This window comes from Fukomys damarensis, unplaced genomic scaffold, assembly GCF_012274545.1.
Source record: "Fukomys damarensis isolate Sample0158 unplaced genomic scaffold, DMR_v1.0_HiC HiC_scaffold_25, whole genome shotgun sequence".
Lineage (NCBI taxonomy): Eukaryota > Metazoa > Chordata > Mammalia > Rodentia > Bathyergidae > Fukomys > Fukomys damarensis.
The window spans coordinates 20,474,321-20,496,174 of NW_022900937.1; the positions used below are offsets into that span (position 1 = coordinate 20,474,321).

Sequence of the window (21,854 nt, forward strand, 5' to 3'; positions counted from 1 at the left end):
AGTGCCAATGAAGGATGCCCCTAAAGGCTACTAAAGTCAGGCCAGAGGAATTCACCCGTCAATACTGTGTGGTACCACTGGCCTGGGTTCAGGAAGCCTGGGGGTCTGCAAGATCTTGGGTAGGATCTCAAAACTCTTGGGGCCTCTCTTTCCACATTTGTAAAATGGGAATCGAGGCACCTGAATAATTGCCTGGCAAGAGTTTATAGAAAGCCTGCATGTTCTGTGAAAGACTTCTGTAGAAGTAGCAAAGTCTAAGGGAAGCCCTTGCCTTTAGGACACCTAAGGCTCAACTGCTCCAATTCTGGGCTGCCCATAGGTCCTGCATGTTTCTTAGAGGCTGCACAGGAAGTGGCACCGGCAGCAGGGGCATTGTGACACTCAGGGAAGCTGCCATACATTGTGACTCTGGGTATGGCTCAGAGTAGAACAGCAGTGGTGCAGACAGGAGCAGAGGCGCCCTACTGGGACACTCCCAGGAACACGGGATATTTGGTTTGCTTGGTGACCCCACAGACAAAAGAAACCAAAGGCTAAGGTGCCTGACTACCGCGATGATTTACAGGGAGTCCCTCTTGACCACCTGGGACTTGGCGGTGGAGGTGGGGAGCAGGGGCAGGGGCAGGTGTGCAGAGCAGGCTTGGAATGTGTTTGCTCACCTGTCTTCAGCAGGAGCACAAGGCTGGAAACATTCTCCCCACACTGCAGCCTGCGGTCCCCAAGGTGCACTCTGCTGACCTCTATTGACTAATGACGTGGGTTTCCAGGCCTCATGCCGGAACCGGGTAAATATTTATCGAAGTGATTGGGCGTCCTAATTAAGAGATTTGTGCCTCTTCTTTCTTCTCTTTTTGAGGATTCTGAGCAGAGGCTTAGGAGATTAAGAAATAGTTTGCTGATATTAATGCATCCAACTTCACAAGGTTGGGGACCAAGCAAACCACCCCAGCCGGTGGGGGGGGGGCTTGGAGGGAGCTTGGGGAGAGCATAGGGAGTGGGGGTGGGGTGGGCAGGCTTTTTTGGTGCTGAAGACTGAGAACCTTTCCCACAGAGTTATTTTTTATTTTGAGAGAGGGTCTCTCTGAGTTATTAAATTAACCAGGCTGGGTTCAAACTTGTGATTCTTCTGCCTCTGCCTCCAACAGTGCTAAGATTACAGGGTTTATGCCACCACAACCCAGTTTATATCCTTTCATTAAATGAATTTATACATATATGTCTGTTGCATACACATAGTAATAGTGAGGAATGTGATTATTTGTCTGCTGTGCTCACATGTACCAAGATTTCTCAATCGGGGAGATTTTGCTCCCTGGGGAACATTGAGTGGTATCTAGGGATGTTTTTGTTGCCACAGCTCAAGATAAAGGTGCCACTGGCATCTGTATGGGTATAAACTGGGAGTGCCACTAAACATCCTACAATGCCCAGAACAGCCCCCACAGCCGGGAATTATCTGGCCCTAAATGCTAATAATGCTGAAGGTAAGGTCTCCAACCAACCGACGCTTATCTTCTCTAATCTCAACAACTCGAATCATTCTGTGCCCCTGTTTTGCATGAGTCAACTGAAATACAAAAAGTGTCACATGTGCAACCAAGATGCTGGCTGTTGAACTCCACTTCTGTCTCCAAAACCTACTCTTTCCTCTGTCCTTAGCACCCTCTTTTCTGGAAAGCAGGCCAAACCAGCCAGCTCCTGGTCCCCTTGTGTGGGGTTTTAGTTGTTTTAAAAGATCTCCCTACATTTTAGCAGTTTTATAGATATTCCACTAAACTCTCTCCACGAAGGACTGGCTCTAGACAAGTCCTGAGGTCCCCCTGGCAGCTCCTCCAAGCAGGGACAATGGGCCTGGCCTGTCTAGGTGTTTGTGTAACCCTGGCAAGTGGCCATGGCAGTTGCTGCTGGCCCAGTTCTGAATGATGTCAGGGTGAAAGACTAAGTAGAATTAGGCTGTGTGGCACTTCGTGGAGAAGGGTGGCCTGGTAGGGGCCACTCTTTTCTTCCTTTAGGGAAGGAGACTGGGGAAACAGAAAAGGGTAGGCTGGAGCAGGGCTCTATAGGGCCAGGCTGGAGTTCTGGGCGTACAGAGAGACGGTGGCACGAAAGGGGTGAGGGGACTTTGGTTGTCAGAAAGGAGGACATCAATCAGAAAATGTCTCATTTGGGAAGCCTGGAGCTCCAGCTTATGGCATAACGGTGAACCCACTGCAAAACATCTGTAAATCAAAACAAGGTGCAACAGCAAGAGCAGAAATAAATACCTTTTCACTTTTGCCCAACATTTGCAGCTTAAAGACCACATCTGTGGACCCACAGAGAAGTCACGTTGTACACAGCATGGAAATTGTGCTTATCTGATGGGTGAAGAAACCGAGGACCCTGAGAGAGTCCCAGGGTTTGTGTCCCTGCACAAAACTTGGTAATGGCAAGTTCCAATCAGAGTTAGGTCTCCGCGACTTTAGGCCAGCCTGGGCTACATAAGTTTTTAGTTCAATGACAGCCTGAACTATTAAACTAGTAGTGAGACCCTGTCTCAAAAAATAAAACCAAAAAACAAAAGTCTGGACCTAGACAGTTATCTGTTCGGACAGCTCAGTGTGGCTGTAGGACTTAGAGAGCAGGGTTTGTCCCAGGTGTGTGGAGATGTCCTAAGACCCTGTGTTGTCAGGCTGGCTCAAGGAGCTGGGACCCCTGACTCAGCACCGCCCTGCTCCCGCATAATGATCAGGCAGGCAAGGGAGACTGACAGGAGGGACCCTGTATACTCCCCAGTGCTGCTGGTTGGAAAAGGACTCAAGCCCAGGGCTTGCTGACCCCATTGGGAAGGGTGGCTCTTTACCACAGCCCTATCCAGCCACAGAGTCTGTGTTCATAATCGTTGCACTGGCCCGTCCCAAACCAGCTGCACTCACCAACCTGCCAACAAAGGTCCCAGGGAAACAGTGCTCCCTCTGCTAAGCAGGGGCCTGGCACTTCTGTTGTGCCATCTAATTTATATTACCTTAATCTCCTGGCTCTCAACATCCATTCCAGTCCCCTTGCAGGGCACCCGCCTGCACCAGAGAGGGTCACAGCTAAACATCAGATGTCTAGACCCCTCGAGGCCAGGTCCTGGGTGAAAACATTCTAAGCTAAGACACCCACAAGCGAGAAAAGACAGCAGTGGGGAACTGCTGGCCACAGTCATTTCTGTTGGCCGAGTTGGTTTTTCTTCACCCATGTTCCAGCGCATGGCCACACCCTTCATGAATGTCAAGGCTAAGTTCCGTGTGCGTGTGTGTTGCGGGTTAACAGCTTTCTGAGCTCTTTATTTTAGTGACAACAGATCTTCTTGAAGCCAGAGGCTCTGGAGGATGGCCACCTGTCTTCCCAGACTCCAGACTGTCCCAGAACAGGCAGCCCCTCACCTCCATAAAACTGCTGGAAGTAAAAAGGGTGGAAGAAGATGTGAGGACTTAGATGTTGTAGAGATGAAGCAAGTTATCCATGCTGGATTTTGTGAGCATAAGATGGTTGTTATTTTACTCCACTGAGTTTGGAGTGGTTTGTCACAACTGGGAAGTTGTTTGTGCAGTAGAGCTGGAGCTATGGCTGCCCTCTTGGGATCATGAGGTAGCCACAGTAAATCAGCCAGTAGAAATGGAGAGGACTTGGTCTCCCAAGCACGTGATTTATTTATTTATTTATTTTTGGTACCAGGGATCGAACTCAGGTCCTTGTGCTTGCGAGGCAGGCGTAGCACCACTGAGCTAAATCCTGTTGAATGAATTAATTTTAAAAAAAGAAAAACTGCTGGAAGAAAACCTACTGTGATGGTGTCATGACATTGGATTGGACAATGTCTTGGGTGTAGCATAGGCAACAAAAGAAAATACAGACAAATGGGTGTAGATCAAACAGTGAATCCAATAAAGCAATCCACACACTGAAAAGGGAACCTACAGAATGGTGGAAAATATTTGCAAATCACATATTTTGTGGGAGCTAATACTTGGATATATAAAGAACTTGCCATCTAACGATATAACAACAACAACAAAGAAAACCTCAATGTAAAGATGGTCAAAGGACTTGAAAGATATTTCACCAAAGAAGGCTTACAAGAGCCAAAGAGGATATGAAAGTGTGTTCGATGTTACTAATTATTAGAGAAATACAAGTTTAAAATCCCAAGGATTTATCACCTCACACACACCAGGATAGCCATTATGTATTTTGAAAAAGAAAGAAAAAAGAAAAAGAAACCAAATAACAAGCATTGGTGAGGATGTAGGGAGATTAGAAGCTTTGTGCCCTGTTGATGGGAATGTAAAATGCTACTGCCACTATTGGAAAAAGTATGAAGTTCCTTAAAATATTAGAAACAGAATTAGCAAAGGATACATCAATCTCACTTCTTGGTATATGTCCAAAGGGATGGAAAACAGACTCTAAGATGGTTGCACATTTTATCTACGTTTTATTGAAACATTTTTCACGGTAGCCAAGAGATGGAAGCAATTGTAATTTTAGGCCACAGACAGGTGAATGGATAAAGCAAATGCTATACACACACACACACACACACACACACACACACGCGCGCACAGTAGACTATTATTCAGCCTTTAAAAGAGAAGGGGATCCTGGCATATACTACAGTTGAACCTTGAGCATATATGCTAAGGGAAATAAGTCAGTCACAGAAAGACACATACCATGGGAGTCTACATTTAGGAGGTATCTAAAGTAGTGGCGTTCCGGGAAGCAAAGTAGAAGGCTGGTTGCCACGAGTTGGGGGGAGGGAGATAAGGGGAGCCATTCAATAGGTACAGAGTTTCAATTTTGCAAGTCCTAGAGATCTGTTGCCCAAGAATGTGCAGGCAGGGAATACTACTGTACTGTGCACTTAAAATGGTGAAGATGAGGCTGGAGCAGGAGGACTGCGCGTTCAAGGCTAGCCTGGGCTACACAGGGAGTCCAAGTCTGGTCCAGATGCATAGTGCGATGCTGGCTGGAAAAGCAAAACCACATCATTGGTAAAGTTGGGTTATGTGTTTTTATTCCAATTAAAAATAAAAACAAGAAGAGGCAGCCCTTGCAGGGAGTTCTGTGGGTCTCTCCCCACTGTTCCTAGAGACCCAGCCCCAGACTCTTTCCAGCCTGAGACCCTAATTCCTTCTAACAGAGATTATCTGGATCAAATAGCAGAGCACAAGGTTCCTGTTCCCAGCTGGTGGACTCCAGACGACAGGATACTCTGCTGCTTCCAGCCGATGCCTTCTGTGCTGAGCTCAGCTTACTGGGGGCTCTGGGGTCATTTGGCCTTTGCTCATGTTTACTGTTGATGGCACATGGCCTTGAGCCTGGGCATGGACAGACGACTCTGAGCACCTAGCAGATTAGTGTTACTGTACAGACATGTGTGGCTCCTGACACGCCTACTGTTTGCTGTGGAACCTTGTTGTTATGATTTATATCTGGATGCCCCCTAAAGCCTCATGTGATCATAGGCAGGGCTTTGGAAGGTGGTTAGAAGGCAGAGCCTGGGTCAGCCCCCTCCCCTGCTCCTCCCTTCTCTCTCCACTTCCTGTTGGCCATGCTGTGAGCAGCGTTCTCTCGCTGTGCCATTTCCACTAAGGAGCCATCAACCATGGACTGAAAGGTGATCCAAAATAAATCTCTCTTCCTTTAAGTTTTGGGTGGCAGTATTGTGTCTCAGTGACGACAAAGTGACTGAGACACTTGAGCAAGATCCTTGTTTTTGCCCAGACTCAGTTTCCTCATCTGTAAAATGGGAATCAGGAGAGTTATGAAATTAAGCAGGACAGACTGGTGGCAGCTCTGCGTGATTGGCAGCAATTCTGGACGAACGGGGACAAGTCAGCCGGTCCGTTTCACCGCACCCAAGCTCCCAGCTCTTCATCAGAACCCAGGCATGGACACTTTTCTAACTGGAGTCGCCTTCTCTGTTTCTGGAACTTAATTACGCCTCATATTAACAAGAGACGACAAGGGAGGGACGCTGGGTAATCAGAGGCCCAAGTGCTAGAAGTCTGGACCAATCAGAGGGCGCAGAGAGAGGGAGATACTGGAAAGCTGAGATTTCAGCGAGAAGGAATCGGGGGAGTGGAATGGGGAAGGCTTGCTCATCCGCAGCACAGCCCTGCCCCCTGCCTGCGGCGCCTTCCAGTGGAGGCCAGGCCCAGAGGGGCTGGAGCCAGCGCCCACATTTGTATGCCCGTTTGCCAATGATGACAGGGTTGTTCAGGCCTAATGAACTCTGCGATCAGCATTAACCCAGTGGGGTGGAGGCCAGACAGACAGGAAGGATGCAGCCGCCTATGGGGGTTTGCAAGACTGAGCTCCAGGGTGACAATGGTGTTGGGAACGAGAAGGCATGGTGTCCTGGCCTCAGTTTAGGGCAGCTCTGAAAGGCCAGCACCCCAAGTGTGAACACCCTTCACTTTACAGTTGCCAGATTTTGCAACTACAAAGACAAGCCATCAGTTCAATTTGAATTTCATTTAAGCAATAATTTTTTTTCTTAGTGTCATTATATCCCAAATATTCTCTGGGACATAGGCGAAATACATCATTCATTGCTTATCTGAAATATTTGTTTCTCTGGCAACCCTGATTCTCTCTTTGGAGTTCTGACCTGTAAGAAGTCTCATGATGTCAAGTGCATCTCCGTAATCCTAGCACACTGGAGGCTGAAGCAGGAGGATGACTGTGAGTTTGAGGTCAGCCTGGACCACATAGTGAGTTCAAGACCAGCCTGAGCTATACCGCAAGACCATGTCTCAAACAATGAAAATAAAAGGAAGCCGCACCAAGAGGGTAGGTGCTACCATTGCCCCCACCATTTCAGAAACAGAAATCTGAACCTCAAAGAGGTCCCTGTCCTGTAAGTGATGCTGGCTGTAAGGAGGAGGCAAGGATCAGCAGTGGGCTGGAGCTAGATGGGTTTGAGGGGTGGAGCACTTTCAAAGCCTTCCCTGTGAGCATCCATCCGGCTCTGGGGAAGGGTCTCCAGCCCGGGTTTTCCAGCCAGTCTTGCAGCAGCCAGGACCAGCCGCCCCTGGAAGGACATTTTAATCAGCCACCTCCTAGCTGCCTCTCTTGGCCTCTGCTTTCATTGTCATTGTCTGTGTCAATAGCTGGAAATCCAGGCAGCAGCACAGGTAGACGCCACTCTCCCTCCCAGCAGAAATCGCACAAAGGGCAGAGCCCCCCTTTCACACGGAAAACAAACAGGTCTCCAGGCTCCCACAGCTGGTTTCTTTGCTTGTGCCCTTCTCTTCCTATTTGCCCTGATAGAATCCTGCCCTTTCTTCAGGACCTATTTTTGTTTTTCTGAGACAGGACTTTACTATGTAGCCCAGGCTGGCCTCGAACTTGCAGCGATCTCCTGCCTCAGCCTCCTGAGTGCTAGGTTTCCAGGAGTGCACCACCACACCCAGCCTCTGGTGCCAAGTTTAGAGATCATGCCACAGGGACTCTGCAGGTTTCCCAAGTACCCATCCCACGTACTAATAACTTAAGAACAGGTTTCAGTGGCCCCTGATCTTCTGAGTGAACCCCACCCCTGTTTCCAGGAAAAGCTGGGCTCTGCCTCGGGCAGTGAGTAGCTCAGGCTATTTGGGGGGTGCCGAGAGGAACCCCAGCTCTCTGTCCCCATCCCATGTCTGCCCAGCACCCAGCTAACCCAGAGCCTGGGCAGGAGTTGCACTTCCGGTTCTGGGTTTCCTCTTTAACTGGAACTCTGCTGGGTGATGGGTGATGGGGTCAGCGTTTAGGGTGCCCACAGGAAGCCACTGCCCTGTGGCCCTGACTGTAAGGTCGAGTGGAACTGGGCAGAGGCCCACACAGGCAGCTGGGGATGGAGCCCCTGGGTGGGCAGGAGGACGCTGCCCTGAGGAGCAGAGCTGGACTGTCCCCTTTTCCTGGCCCAGGTGAGGGCTTCCACCTAAACCCTTAGAGTGGGTGTCAGATCCTCAGGGAGCCATGGGCCAAGCCGACCCCAAGGGCCCCTTTGTCCCCGTCCTCTGCGGCCAGCAGATCCCAGCTGTCTCATCTCCGCTCGGTGACTTCAGCAGCCCCCTGACGGGCCTTCGTTTCTACCCCTGCTTTCTGCCTTCACACTAAACTCCATCCCCAGCCCTTCTTATTTATTTATTTACTTACTTACTTACTTTAAATTTTGAGACAGGATCTTACTAAATCGTCCAGGTTGGGCTGAAACTTGAGATCCTCTTTCCTCAGCCTCCCAGGCTGCTGGGATGACAGCGCTTGGTCTAGAGAAGTCCAGATGGTCACTGCCCCCATCTCCTGTTTCTGAGAAGAGACCATGTCCTTATATGACCCCTGCCCCCCCCCACTGCCCTGCCTCCCGGCTTCACTCCGGCCAAACCCTCTGCCTGCAAGGCTCTTTCCCTGGGTCCCCCGATCCCCTCCTTCCTCACCCCACTTTTTTTTTGTACCAGGTATTGAACTCAGGGCCTTGTGATTGCAAGGCAGGCAGCAGAACCACTGAGCTAAATCCCCGGCCCCCATTCACCGCACTTTAATGCGGAAGTCAGCCCCACTCTGTCTCCACCACTCCTGATGCCTTCCTGGCTCAACTCTCTGCTTCTCTGTAGCGTGTGCTCCTCCTAGCAAAGCCCAGCCTTGACCCTGGTGGCTCTGTGTCTCCTACACTGGAGCGGCCTTTTTGGGAGCCAGGGACTGAGCCGTGGCACCCTAAAGCCACCCCGGGCGTGTGGGGAGACACTCCATGAGTGCTTGTGAAGGTGAATGCTGACATCGCTAGGGGATCCCCAGGGGCTGGTAAGAGTCACACCAGCCTTAAGGGCCCCTCAACCCTGATGATTAATATGCTAAGACAAACAGGTCAGAAGGATAAAAATGACAAGGGGATATCCCCATGAAAATGGAGGGATGTTCCTACCCTCTTCTTGCCCTGTGGGACCTGAGCTAAAAGACACCTGAACATCTCCCCAGGGCTGACTTTTCTGCCTCAGTTTCCCCCAGACGGTTGGGGTGAGGGCTCTATGGCCAGAGGCCCCTAGAATAGCATTGGCGGAAGGAACCTGGAGGTTCACTAGCCCAAGCCCTGTGCCTATTTCTGGGGGACACAGAGGCCCGCAGCTGAGCCCAGAAGGGCCCCTCTCTCAAACCTCCAGCAGCTACACGCTCAGGATCTCAGGATCTGGCAAAAGACATTTTAAAATAAGCCCGTTGCTGAAGTGTTTTCATATGGAAAGCTTTCTACGGGCATTTTCTTTCTTTTTTGGGGTACTAGGGATCAAACTTGGGACCTTGCACTTTCAAGGCAGGCGGTGGAACCACTGAGCTAAATCCCCGGCCCTCTACAGGCATTTTCAATCTTCATTTTGTTGTGTTCATATTAACTCACCTTTGTTGCCAAGATTAAAACTAAGAAATTTACTTAAAGCTTTTTCTTCTAATTTTATTAGTATGTTCGCAATGCATAATAAATACACTCAAAGTGGAGAAATGGTACTCAGACTTCTTGCATCTTAATCCTTTTTTATTTCTCCCTCCCCTCTCCTCCTTTCCCTCTTCCCCAGCCCCCAAACCCTATTCCCATTCCATTCCACGAAGTGTTTCCAAATGATGGGAAATGTATAGCATCCTGGAAAATCTGACGCTTATCTGCTGTCTCAGTTGCAACAGATATTTATTGAGGACGTATTACGTGTAACTCTTGGAGACGCGGAAGGGCAGGTGTGTTCCTCGCCTCTCAAGAGACCCTCGGTGAGGTCGGGAAAGGGAAAGAAGCTCCAGGACACCTCGGGACTCTCACACCTTGGTGTTCACCCAAATGTGCAAGAAACTTATGTCCTCACGGGAGTCTGCACATGGATGTTTATAGCAGCTTGACTCGTATTTGAATATTTCAATTATTCATCATTTCCAAAACTTGGAAGGAATCAAGATGTCCTTCAATCGGTGAATGGGTAAACAAACTGTTGTGCATCCAGACAATGGAATATTATTGAGGGATAAAAAAGACTCAAGTGCGCTGGGTTTAGTGGCCCAGGTCTGTGATCTCAGCTAGTTGGCATAGGTTAGGACAGGAAGATCACAAGAGTGAGACTGAACTGGGTAGCATAGTGAGACCCTGCCTCAAACAAACAAACAAACAAACAAAAAAACCCAGAAAACAGAAACAAGCTATTAAGTCACAAAAAGGCTACAGACTGCAGGGGTCCAACTCTGGGAGATTCCGGAAAAGACAGAACTGAAGCTAATAAGACCCGCAGTTGCAGGGGATGGGAGGAGTGCGGACAAGTGGGTGGAGTCCGACATTTCAGCATAGTGAAACTACACTGTATCTGCCATACAGAAAGTATCCGATGACCAAAAAAAAAAAAAAAAAAAAAAAAAAAAAAGAGAAAGTATCCGATGCTGTTACGTGTTTGTCAAATACCAGGCTATGACTAGATGTTTGTCAAGACTCAGGGAATACGCACCACCAAACCACTCATAGAATGCATGAAGTCAATGTAGATCATGCACTCAGTGGTAACCATGTGTCAGTGTAGACGCAGGTGACAGATCAGAACACACAGAAACTCGGGGGAGAGATGCTGAAAATGGCAGAGTTGTGCAAATGTAGGGCTGGGGTATGTGTGTGTGTGTGTGTAGGGGGGTCTCTGCATTTTCTGCTTTGCTATGAATCCTAAAATCTCTAAAAAAAGAAAGTCGATTAAAACTTTCAAACACACTGATAATCCCAGGGCTCAAAAGGCTGAAGCAAGAGGATCACTGCAAGTTTGAAGCTAGCCTGGGCTATATAGTAAGACACTGTCTCAACTGTGGCTTGGTTTGGTTTTGGAGACAGGGTCTTGCTTTGTAGTGCAGGCTGGCTTTGAACTCACTATGTAGCCTAGGCTGGTCTCTAACTCTTGATCCTCCTGCCTCAGACTGTCAAGTGCACCACCATGCTCAGCTAAAAAAGCACTTTTAAAAATTAGCTCAGAATGAAATACAGCAAGGAAAGCAAGCAGAGGTGAAGTTAAAGGATTAGGACTTGCTGAGGCAGAAAGGCCTTAGAGATCTCCTTCCTGTTCTGGCTGGTGACCATGGACCACTTCCAGGAACATTCTCCCTGAGCTGCCCCAGCTAGGGGGCTTTGCCTGTGGGGCACAGCCTTTGAGGGCTATTAGTAGGCCAGGGATAAAGGGCCTGCAAGGCACTGTTGACCCCTCTGTGGTTTGGATCAGTGTTGAGGTTTTCAGGGACACTGAGCCCGTGGGCACTGCTGTGGTTGCCACCACTGGGCTATCTCCATGCCCTCTCCTTTGCAATACCCCTCACTACCACCCCACCCCCAGATGGCCGGGGAGCTTGGTTGGGGGAAGACCGGCATAGCCTAGGTGTCCAGAGTAAGAGGTAGCAGCGGGTGGCAAGACGCAACGTCCCCAGGTCCAGGCCAACAGCTGTCCTGCTCCTGCCAAACTGTCTCCCCTCCTCCTTCCTGTGCATGGCTGTGCCCTGGCCCCTCCTCCCTTCCTGCTTCCCTCTGCCATGGGAAGGGCACAGAGACATCCCAGGGGCCACCTCTCAGCAGAAGAAAAGCCGCAGCAAGGATCTAATTTTGTTTGTTTGCTTGCTCAATTTTCGAGCCAGTCTCATTATGTAGTTCAGGCTGGCCTTGAAGTCACTGTGTAGCCCAGGCTGGGCTCAAACTCATGAGGATTTTCTGTCTTAGCCTCCAGTGCTGAGGGTTCCAGGCCTGAGCCTGGGGAAAGTGGGACCCCTCTGAGGTCAGGAATGGAGGCAATAGTTAGAAACTGACCCCTCTGTCTCTCTCATCTTAGCACTTGGTGGTGCTGTGGTGGCCCATGTCTCCCCCTTCTAGAACCTTCTTCCTGCAGAACCTTAGGACAAACAGCCACCAACACGTCACCTGGCTGGCCCCAGTGGCTCTGCCTTGAAGCCAAGCATTCCACTACTGTGCTGGTGCTGAGGGACAGGCGGCTGCCCCTGGAAGGTAGCTTTTCTTCTCCAAAGTCCCGGCCGACTGTTAATTAGTCCTCTCTCCTGACCGGGGGAGTGCGGCTGAGTGTGCCCAGGGAGGCCAGGGACTCCCCACAGGGTGGTGGGGACCCAGATCCCGGACTGTCTCCTTGAGGCCTGGGCTCCTGGCCCTTCCTGAGCTTAGGGGCATCTGGACCAGTAGGGGCAGAAGAAGGGTCCTGCAGGGAGGAGGGTGATGCTCAAGCGTGTCAGGCACCACACACATGGGTATCCGAGCCTTCGAAGCCCCTGTAAAGTGGGGGTTGCAAGGACCCCGTGAGGGAAATCTCAGAGACCCCCTGCTCCCTGTACCCCTCCATATCCTCCCCCCAAGGCCCAGAGCCCTGCCCAGAGAGTCGCCGCTGGCCATGGCATGCACACCTGGCCGGAGAGGGTCTGGGACCTGTCTGCTCTGGGGTCCCCGGCCCCTCTGCCAACGGCGGTAACACCCATTTCTCACTAATGGCTCAGTCTGTGAGCTGCTGCTGGATAAGAGCTCTTTTAAAAATTTATTTATCTTTATTTAAAAATTATATTATTAGTAGTAGTGGCTTTGTTTTGTTTTGGTTTTTGAGACAGGGTCTGGCTATATAGTTCAGTCTGGCCTTGAATTCACTATATAGCCCAGGCTGGCCTCGAACTCATCTGGCAATCCTCCTGCCTCAGCTTCCTGAGTGCTAGGATTACAGGCGTGTGCCACTATGCTGGGCTGTTTTTTCATTTTGGTACAGGGATTGAGGCCAGGAGTTTTTCTCCAAGCTACTTTCTCTTCTTTTTCCTTCCTTCCTCCCTTCCCCCCTCCTTTTATCATATTTCAGACAGGGTCTCAATAGTCTCTGTTTCCCAGACTGGGCTGGAATTCTCCTGCCTCAGCCTTTCAGGGTGCTGGGATTACAGGCGTGTGCCATCCTCTCTAGCTGAAGTCAGTTTTTAAAAGTGCCCACTCTCCCCACATTTTCACCCCACACCCAACGTGTTTCATTCACAGTATGAGATCAGTAAGTGTTTGTTGAATGAAAAAAAAGGCATCAAGGCCAGAGGACAAGACCACTCCTTAGGCATATTAAATGGGACACAATCACCAACTGAATTTGTTTCCTTCAAAAGAGCCGCATATCCTGGAATCTTGGAAGGCCGAGAGAGGCCGGGAGAGTTTGGAGTTGTTCCTATTGAAACAGCTTCCCCCAGAAGGGCCAGAGTTCAAAAGCAAGAATTAGCTACAAACAATCGGGAGAGCAGGAGCGGATGTGGCTGGCTGGGCTCCACAGCCTGTGGAAGTACAGCCGTCATTTATCCAAGGGGAAAGGAAGAGGCTCATCCTGGGGCAGACGTGGTCACCCAGAAACAAAGGCTTTGCAGCAGGAGAGAAAGGAGGTCGGTATCCACCAGAGGTTTTCTGTGGGAAGAGGCCCAGGTTCTCAGCAGGGAGCCTAAGGAGCAGATAAAGGTTTCTGGTCATCTAAGGCCACCCTTACTTCCAGGGACATCTCCCAAGCCACGGCGCAGGCACTTGGGGGTCTTTCTGCTTGGTGAGTGGTTGCTGTGAAGCCCCTGCCTCATTCTTGAGGAGACCCCTCACGCATATAAATACTGTGCCTGAAAACCATGGCCAGCCAAGGAAAGCTCCCCACTGCTGCCTACCCCCATCGTCTTTTCCAGCCTTTCCTCCTTCCTTGGGCCACTTCCTGATGTCACTGCAACACACACACTTGGCCCACCAGTCACCTTACTTGGAAGGCTTTCTCCGGTCACACTAGTTTATAGGGATCCAGAAAGAGCGAGAGCAAGAGGGGAGGGCTGCTTGTCTGTGGCTACAGATGACCATGCTAATGCTCTTCCAGGAACTGGGCCCTGAGCTCCTACTATGCCCACCTTAGTTCCCCTGGGACCGTGGTGGGCATTCCATGTGCAAACGCATACCCCACTCCTTGGCATCCCTGTGAAGGACATCATTCTCATCCAAGCTTGTTTTTTTGTTTGTATATTTGCAAGAGTCTCCATTTTTAGTTCAGACTGGCCTCGAACTCACTATGGAGTCCTCACTGGCCTCAAACTCACAGTGATCCTCCTGCCTCAGTTTCCCAAGTGCGGCCACCACCACCCTCTACCCTTACCACACTTATGGTAGCCATTAGTGCGGTGAGTGATCTTGCAGTTCTATTTCTCTTCCAAGTCCAGGGTAGACTTTCACTTCCTTCCAGGTGGCTGGCAGGGGCTGGGTGTGGAGTTTTGGCCAATGATTTGAGAGGGAGTAACCTACCATTCCAGGGTAAAGAAGGCTTCAGGTCCCTTCGGTGTGGGGACAGACCAGCAGCGCGGCCTTTTGCTGAGTGAGTACAATGAGGAGAAATGCCTCTTGCCCAGGATATAACACATAATGTGGGCAAGAAATAAGTTTGATTGTTTTAAGCCACTGAGATTTTTGGACTTGCTTGATACTGCCGCATCACTTATCCCATACTGACAAATACACCTTTCTACAACTGAAGTTGCATGGGAGGCCTGGATAATCCTGCAGAGGAGGTAGCTGCAGCCTCTATTGTGCCCAATGCCTGCCTGGCAAAGCCTGCCACAGCCTGGCAGGTGACTAGCTTTTGTGTTGTTAACGCTGAGGAACAAGGAAAGGGTCTAAAACCCCAAGAACTACGGAGTCTAACTGGGGTTTGTTTTTTGTTTTGTTTTTTCGTACCTGGGATTGAACTCGGGTCCTTGCGCTTGCAAGGCAGGCAGCAGAACTACTGAGCTAAATCCCCGGCTAACGGGTTTTAAGAGCATCACTGTGACAGCTGCTTCTGGCTGAGCAGAGTCCATGTCTGCTGGGCTGTCTGGAAAGATCAGCCCTGAACTGAGCTAAAAGTCCAGTACCCAGGGCTCATAGAGATTTCAGAGCAGGCCTGGCATGTGCACCCCAAATACCCACACAGAGGGGCTGGGCTGCTTGGAAGACAGAGCTCCTGGGAGAACCTGCTCCCCGTTGAGGGAGGCCGGCTGGCTCCCTTGTCTTTTTAAATGACCATAAAACAGCACAGAAATGGATGCCAGCTAACAAGGTTAAAGGATCCTTAAAAAACAAATGATGCCATTTCCCCCCCCAACTCGCTGCTGAATAAAAATTTGTCACTTCAGTAAGCATTTTATTGGTAATTACAGAGTTACTTTATTTGCATATTACAGAGCTGCTGGCAGCCCTAGTGCACATGCTTAATGTCGTTGATCGTCTTAGAAGGAATTACTCAACCCAGGGAGGGAGAATTCAGTAATTATTTCCTTAAAACTAGAATTTGCTAATAACTTTTCAGTAGATCACATTGTACTCCCCAATATGGCAATTAAATAATAAGCAATTAAGTGCCAAAGTGACTCAGGCACAAGACCAATTCCCCATCAGGCCTCTGCTCCATTTCCCTGAAGGGGCGATCAACCTCCAGTTAACCGGGTCTTCTGAGTCACAGGGACATGGTTCCTCTTGAGCCAATTAGAGAGGCCAACCACCAAGTGTCATCATCACCTCTACAGCAGGGTCTGGTGCCGCAAGAGGCTCTCATCCAGGAGAGGACCTGGCTGTGCACACCCAGGGCTAGCTTGAGACCCTGGACCCACACTCTCTGGGTTCACAGGTTGGATCCAGTTAGTTCCACACAGGCACCTTGAACAGGTTATCCAACATGGGTCGGTCTCTGTTCTTTTCTTTTTTTGAGACAGGGTCTCCCTAGGTAGTTCAGGCTGGATTTGAACTCACTGTATAATCCACGGTGGCCTTGAACTCTTTCGGCCTCAGCCTCCAGAGAGCTGGGATTGCTGGTGTGAACTACCACACCCGGCTTCTGCTCTCATCAGGACAGTGCAGCTCACAGTGGCCTCTGCCTCCGAGGCTGACTGTGGATGACCACATAGCAGGGCGTATATAATGCAGAACTAGAGCACAGAAATGTTCCACGAGAAGTTCACTTCTCTGCCCTGGATGCCACCACTACTTACTTTCCTGGTTGCTGGGACACAATACCCTACAGCTACCGCTGAAAGGAGGAGACTTTTATCTGGGCTCACCATTTGTAGAGATTTCATTCCATAGTCCATTCCATAGTCCAGGACTGGGCAGCATGGCAGAGGGCCACAGCTGCTCACCACGTGGTGGACAGAAGGGAGGAGCAGGGGAGGAAGATAAACCCTTCCAGGCCATGCCCCAAGGCCCCACCTCTTCCAACCAGACCCCACCTCCTAACAGCGAGTCCAATTGCCTTCCACAGTCCCGCCCATGAGTGCATGAGGCTTCAGGGGGACATCGGGGTATGAACCGTAACAGCCCCGTTACTGAGGAGAACCCTGGGCTCTGCCAGCAACAGGGGAGGAAAGGATCTGAGTTTACTCTTGGTGCCTGCAGATGGGTTTGATCCTGGGATCTGATCCTGGCCTTGCATGTGCAGTCGCTTGGGAGTTCTGTGACCCTGGGACTCTGAACACTCTCCGAGAACACCTTGTTTCTCACCTGCAAGACACAGTGATACCTAGCTGGGTGCCAAAGTCACCAGGCGTCTTGCATATATGCATGAGCTTTAGTCACTCAGTTTCCTATCAGGCAAGATGTTTTTTAAAAAACCACCCAGTGGGGACAGCCGGGGTGGTGCACCTCAGTAATCCCAGCACCCAGGAGGCCGAGGCAGGATGATCGCCATGAGTTCAAGGCCAGCCTGGACTACATAGGGAGACCAAAACAAAATAAAACAAGCTGAGTGAACAGGGTCCTGTGCTTTGATGGATCATTACCATTTCAGACTTGTTCCTTCTTAATTTCTGATTGATACTTCATCTGTGGTGTTTTGGAACATGTGGGTTTTAGTCTCTCCCTCTGTTAAATATTTAATGATCTGAAAACCAACACTGGAGAAGAAGCTACCTACCGGGCCCGGGGTGTTTCTGCAATCCTGATCCTTTGGTGTGAGGCCGAGTTCACCCTGTATTTTATCTGTCTGCAAGATTGGCCTGGGTGTGGTATTCTGGTTAATAATGTAAATGCTGCTGCTGTGAGAGGCCCAGAGCCAAGACATGCATCTTTCAGAGGCTGCACCTTCCCACTTCCACCCCGGGACCCTGCCCGCAGGAAGGTTTGAGATGGGATAGGAAATGAGTTGGCAAAGCATGGCTTTGATGGGCACAGGACTCGGCCTGAGGTCTGTAAGAGCCAGTGCCCACATCCAGCTTGGCACGGCCTGGTCTTGCACCTAGGGAATTCTTCCTTCCCTGCCGGATAGCGGGAGCACCTCATGGTCATTAACTGTGGCATCTCCTTGTGGCCTTATCTGAGACCATGCTCCACCAATGTCTCAAATCTCATCGAGGGAGGAAGATGCAGGCTCATGTGCCACCTTGGGGGGTACATGGGGACAGTGACACCTACAACAGGGCGTTCCCTGGGACAGGGGCATAGCTCGCTGGTAGGGCATTCGCCTTGCATGTTTGAGGTCCTGTGTTCTAACCCACCACCAAGCTGCAGTGACTGAATGTCCCCTTGGTGTGTGTCACACTGGTGGCTTCACAAGATGCCCCAGGCCCCTTGGCACAAGCATTCTGCTCTGCAGCTGTCTCACATTGGCCAGGTTTGGCCCTGCATTGCCACCCCGGAGGATGAGTCCACGGGCTCAGGTGACTGCCAGCTTCCCGGGCAAGCTCCCAGGGTCAGAGGCTGAATGCCACCCAGGCCCTGGGCCTCCTACAATGACCTGGCTTTGGGTACAGCTTGATCACCAGCTTCCCCTAAAAATGGGGCCAGGGCTGGGAGTGATGGGGCTCATCTGTAATCCCAGCACTGGGGAGGCTGAGTCAGGAGGATCACCAATAATTCAAGGCCAGCTTGAGTTACATAGAGAGTTTGAAGCCAGCCTGAACTAAAGGCCCCACCGAGCCAGAACAGCATGGGTGTGGATGTGTCACTTTGGCTGGCTGGATCTCAAAGCAAAAATCTCGCCACAGTACCAGGGAACTCTTTTCCAAGACATGTTCTCCCCAGCTTCCCAGGAGCTGGGACAGAGAGGGGACATTGGAGCACACACCTCTGGAAAGTTTTTTTTTTTTTTTTCTGGGTGAAGAGTCCCAGACTCCAATTTGAGAATCTATGGAATTGTAACACCTCATTTAGCCCATGCTGTCAGGGGATGAGGAGCTCTGCGTAAGTGAGTTTTCCAGATAATTGAACTTTATTCCCTTATGAGCCAAAGCTTCAAAGGAATTAACCATGTTGGCAGAAGGCTCCCCAAAGTGTGCTGCTCAGTGTGCACGACCCTGGCCTCCAGATGGAGCCGGGCCCCATCCCGGCCACTCCCACAGGAGCCTCCCCAGCTGCCTCCCTCCAGGTGAGGTGGGTACAGTTTCTCCTGGCACAGGGCTTTTCAGTCTTATCTGCATGTTGGAGTCATCTGGATAGCTTTACAACAGTCCTGATGCCCATGCCAACCTCCAGGCGTTTCAATCAGAAGCTCCGAGAGGCAGAGCCGGGTCTGAGTGAGGGGTTCCAACGCATGCGCAGCTTTGAGAACTGCTGACCCAGGAAGTGACGCCTTTCCCCCCATAACCAAAGCAGCAGCTGGCACAGCAGTGCTGACCCAGGGGGCCCATGTGCCCTGACACCTTTAGTTTCTCCACTTTTCTGCTGGGCCCGGGCCCGGTTTCAGATGAGGACATTGAGTCTCAGAGTGACAGGAATGCGTCCACCCTCAGTAGCCAGGGTCCTGGCCCAGCCTTGTCCCCGAGCCCAGCGGTGCCCCTCTCCCTCCACCCCTCGCTTCGGCTGTTCCATCCCTGTTGCCTGAATGCCTGCTTCAGACCGTGTCTCGTCATTTATGGTCCAGGGCTCCATGGGACTCTCTGTGCAAACTAGGAGCAGACGGGCTCTGAGTGAGCCCGAAGAAACAGGAGTGGAGATGGCTTCCACTGCGGAAATCAGAGGTGGAGATCCCTCACGAAACTAGAGCTAGAAATTCCACTGGGCCCAGCTCTTAGGTATCTTCCCCAAAGGACTAAAGGCATCGAATTACAGAGATCCATGCACACCCATGTTTATAGCAGCACAACTCATAATACGTGCACCCTGGAAGCAGCCTGTACGCCCATCAAAAGATGAGTGGATAAAGCGGTATTAACACACAGTGGAGTACTACTCGGCTGTCAAGAAAGAGAGACTTGAGTCATTTGTAGGAAAACAGAGGCAACTTGAGACTGTAATGGTCAAGTGAGGTAAATCAGACACGTAAGTTTAACTATCACATGGTTTCTTTTATATGAAAAGCCTAAATTATAAATAAACAGCAAAAGAAAAGACAGATACTAGGAAATAGGGAGATAAGTCTTCCTCAAGGGGGGCAGGGTCAAGAGATGGAGGGAAGGGAAGGGAATGAAAAAAGGAACTAAGATGTGTCGTGTAATGTGCAAACTCCACATAGGAATGTGATCACCGGGTACTTATTAAAAAGAAAGACAATTGCCAAGAGTGATGGAGTGGATACGTTAGAAGAGAGGGGGAAGCCGGGCGTGGTGGCTCACCCTGTCATCCCAGCACTAGAGAGGCTGAGGCAGGGGGATCTCTGTGAGGTCCCCACGACCCGGTAGATGGAGGGAAGGGAAGGGAATGAAAAAAGGAACTAAGATGTGTCGTGTAATGTGCAAACTCCACATAGGAATGTGATCACCGGGTACTTATTAAAAAGAAAGACAATTGCCAAGAGTGATGGAGTGGATACGTTAGAAGAGAGGGGGAAGCCGGGCGTGGTGGCTCACCCTGTCATCCCAGCACTAGAGAGGCTGAGGCAGGAGGATCTCTGTGAGTTCCAGACCAGCCTGGGCTACATAGTGAGTTCCAGGTCCGTCTCAACTACATAGTGAGACCCTGTCTCAAAAAACCAAACCAAACCAAAACAGAACAAAAACAGAAAAGAAAGGGAGCATTTGAAGTACTGAGAGGGAGATTAAGGCAATGTGTTACTGTCATAATTTTTAAAATTTAAATAACCACCGTATTTTTCCTCACCCTTCATTGATCAAACGCAATCGTTTCCGTGAGGTAAAACGCGACAGCACATTCAAGCCACTGGGCCCGGCACCGTGTAACCTGCTGCTCCTTCTCCGAGGTCAAAATAAAAGGAAACGTTTAGAGTCTATGTAGGGAGGACATCGAGGCAGCTCTGGCAGTGCAGCTAAGACACTCATGAAAGAGGACTTGCAGAGCTGCTGCAGGAAGTGGCAGGATTAGTGCATCTCAAGCAAGGGGGATTCGTGGCAATGCAATGTGTTCTTTCAAACGAAGTCCCATGCTCAGTGTACGTTTCCAGCCACTCTGTAGGATGGAGGCTTCCAACGGGCGGCTTCTCCCCTGCCCTATACGTCCCAGCCTCGAGGCCTCCACTCTCACTGCACACTGTCCTGCACTTTCTCTGGAGACCCTGACCCTTCTCTCCTTGGGGTCAGCCCTGCCTCCCCTCCCTGTTTGGGGGTTGAACCCAGGGCTTTTGCACTCACTGCACTCTTGGTCCTTTCTATTTTATTTTTTAAATTTTGAGCAGGGTCCTGCTAAATCGCTAAGTTGCCCGGCCTGAATTGAAACTCGGGATTCTCCTACCTCAGCCTCTCAGGCAACTCCTTCTTAGAGTCGTGGGCTCAGATGAGCCCCTGCTCTCCACGGCCTGGGCAGGAAAGTTTGGACCCCTGGTGGTGGAGGGGAGAGGTCACAAATTGAGGAAGGGCTGGAGGGAGCCGCATTTCTGGTGGTTTCTGGAGGTGACTCACTGACCCCCAGAGACCTGGGCATGTACGGCTTCTTCCTTCTTCGGCTTCCCAGTGTAAACAGGGAGTGAAGTATTTCCAAACCTGCTCGTCTCTAGGAATGGCCCTGCAAGAGGGGCCCAGAGCACACAGGGCCATGTTTGCACTTCAAAGAGCGGGACCCAGCTTGGGCTCCGCAGGCTGCCAGGTCTTCCCTGTGTCAACCGGGAAAGGAAAACAGCGGCAGACATGGCAGACCTGACAAAGCGGTTTTTCTCTCCGCTGCGGAAGGAGGTGGACTCCTGGAGCGGGGACAGTGCCCAGAAGTGGGGTCCCCTAAGCTCAGCCTTGGGAAGAGTCAGCAGGTGCCACTCAGACAGGAAGTCGAGGCATCTCCGGCCCTCCCCGCAGCCAGCCAGCCCTGCCAGCTGTGTCTGTCACAACCACATGGTGGGTGCAGGGTGCCCTGGAGCCAACTGCTCACTCTGAGGTCTGGAAGAGTGTGGGACGGAGGGCCTGGGCCTTGAGGGGTGAATGTGGGGACTTCCGGGACCCCAAAGGGCTCTGGCTGGGTTCACAGAGGGGCAGGGAGACGCATGGGGCAGGGACAGGGAGGGGACACTCCTCACGCTGTTGTGACCTCTCCGCTCACCAGCCCTGGAGGAGCAGGTGACAATTTCTCAAGGACCCTTGGCAGCAGCCTGGGTGGTGATGATGTCTCCCACATGCCCAGGACCAGCTGGCGCCTGCTTTCTGACAGACCCATCCTCGGGATGGCCTGAAGCACAGGTGTGGCTCTCCCCAGGCCCGCTGAGCCCCATGTGTAGGGCACTCTCGGGATGTGTCAGGGGACAGGCACCCTTTCACTTCCCTTTCTGAGCTCAGCAATCTCAGCAGAAACCCAGACGGGCAGGAGGAACCCAGATTCTTGCTTGGACAAAGCTCCTGGGTAGGGATGAAGGGGAGGGCTCTGCACCACGGGGTCCACCTGTCTGCCCTGGGGGTGACAAGCATGGGGCAGGGGACCAGCTCCACTGTGCACAGGATGTGTGACCACAGGCAAGTCTCGCAGC

The 21,854-nt window shown here is 51.0% G+C and overlaps 1 long non-coding RNA gene across 1 annotated transcript; it reads left to right on the forward strand.

Annotated features, from left to right (window-relative positions):
- The first annotated feature begins 446 nt into the window (after nt 1–446).
- LOC104864560 lies at nt 447–2,466 on the forward strand. The gene is made up of 3 exons (XR_780944.1): nt 447–538; nt 670–785; nt 2,292–2,466. It is a non-coding gene; the product is annotated as an uncharacterized LOC104864560 (long non-coding RNA).
- Nucleotides 2,467–21,854: the final 19,388 nt, after the last annotated feature.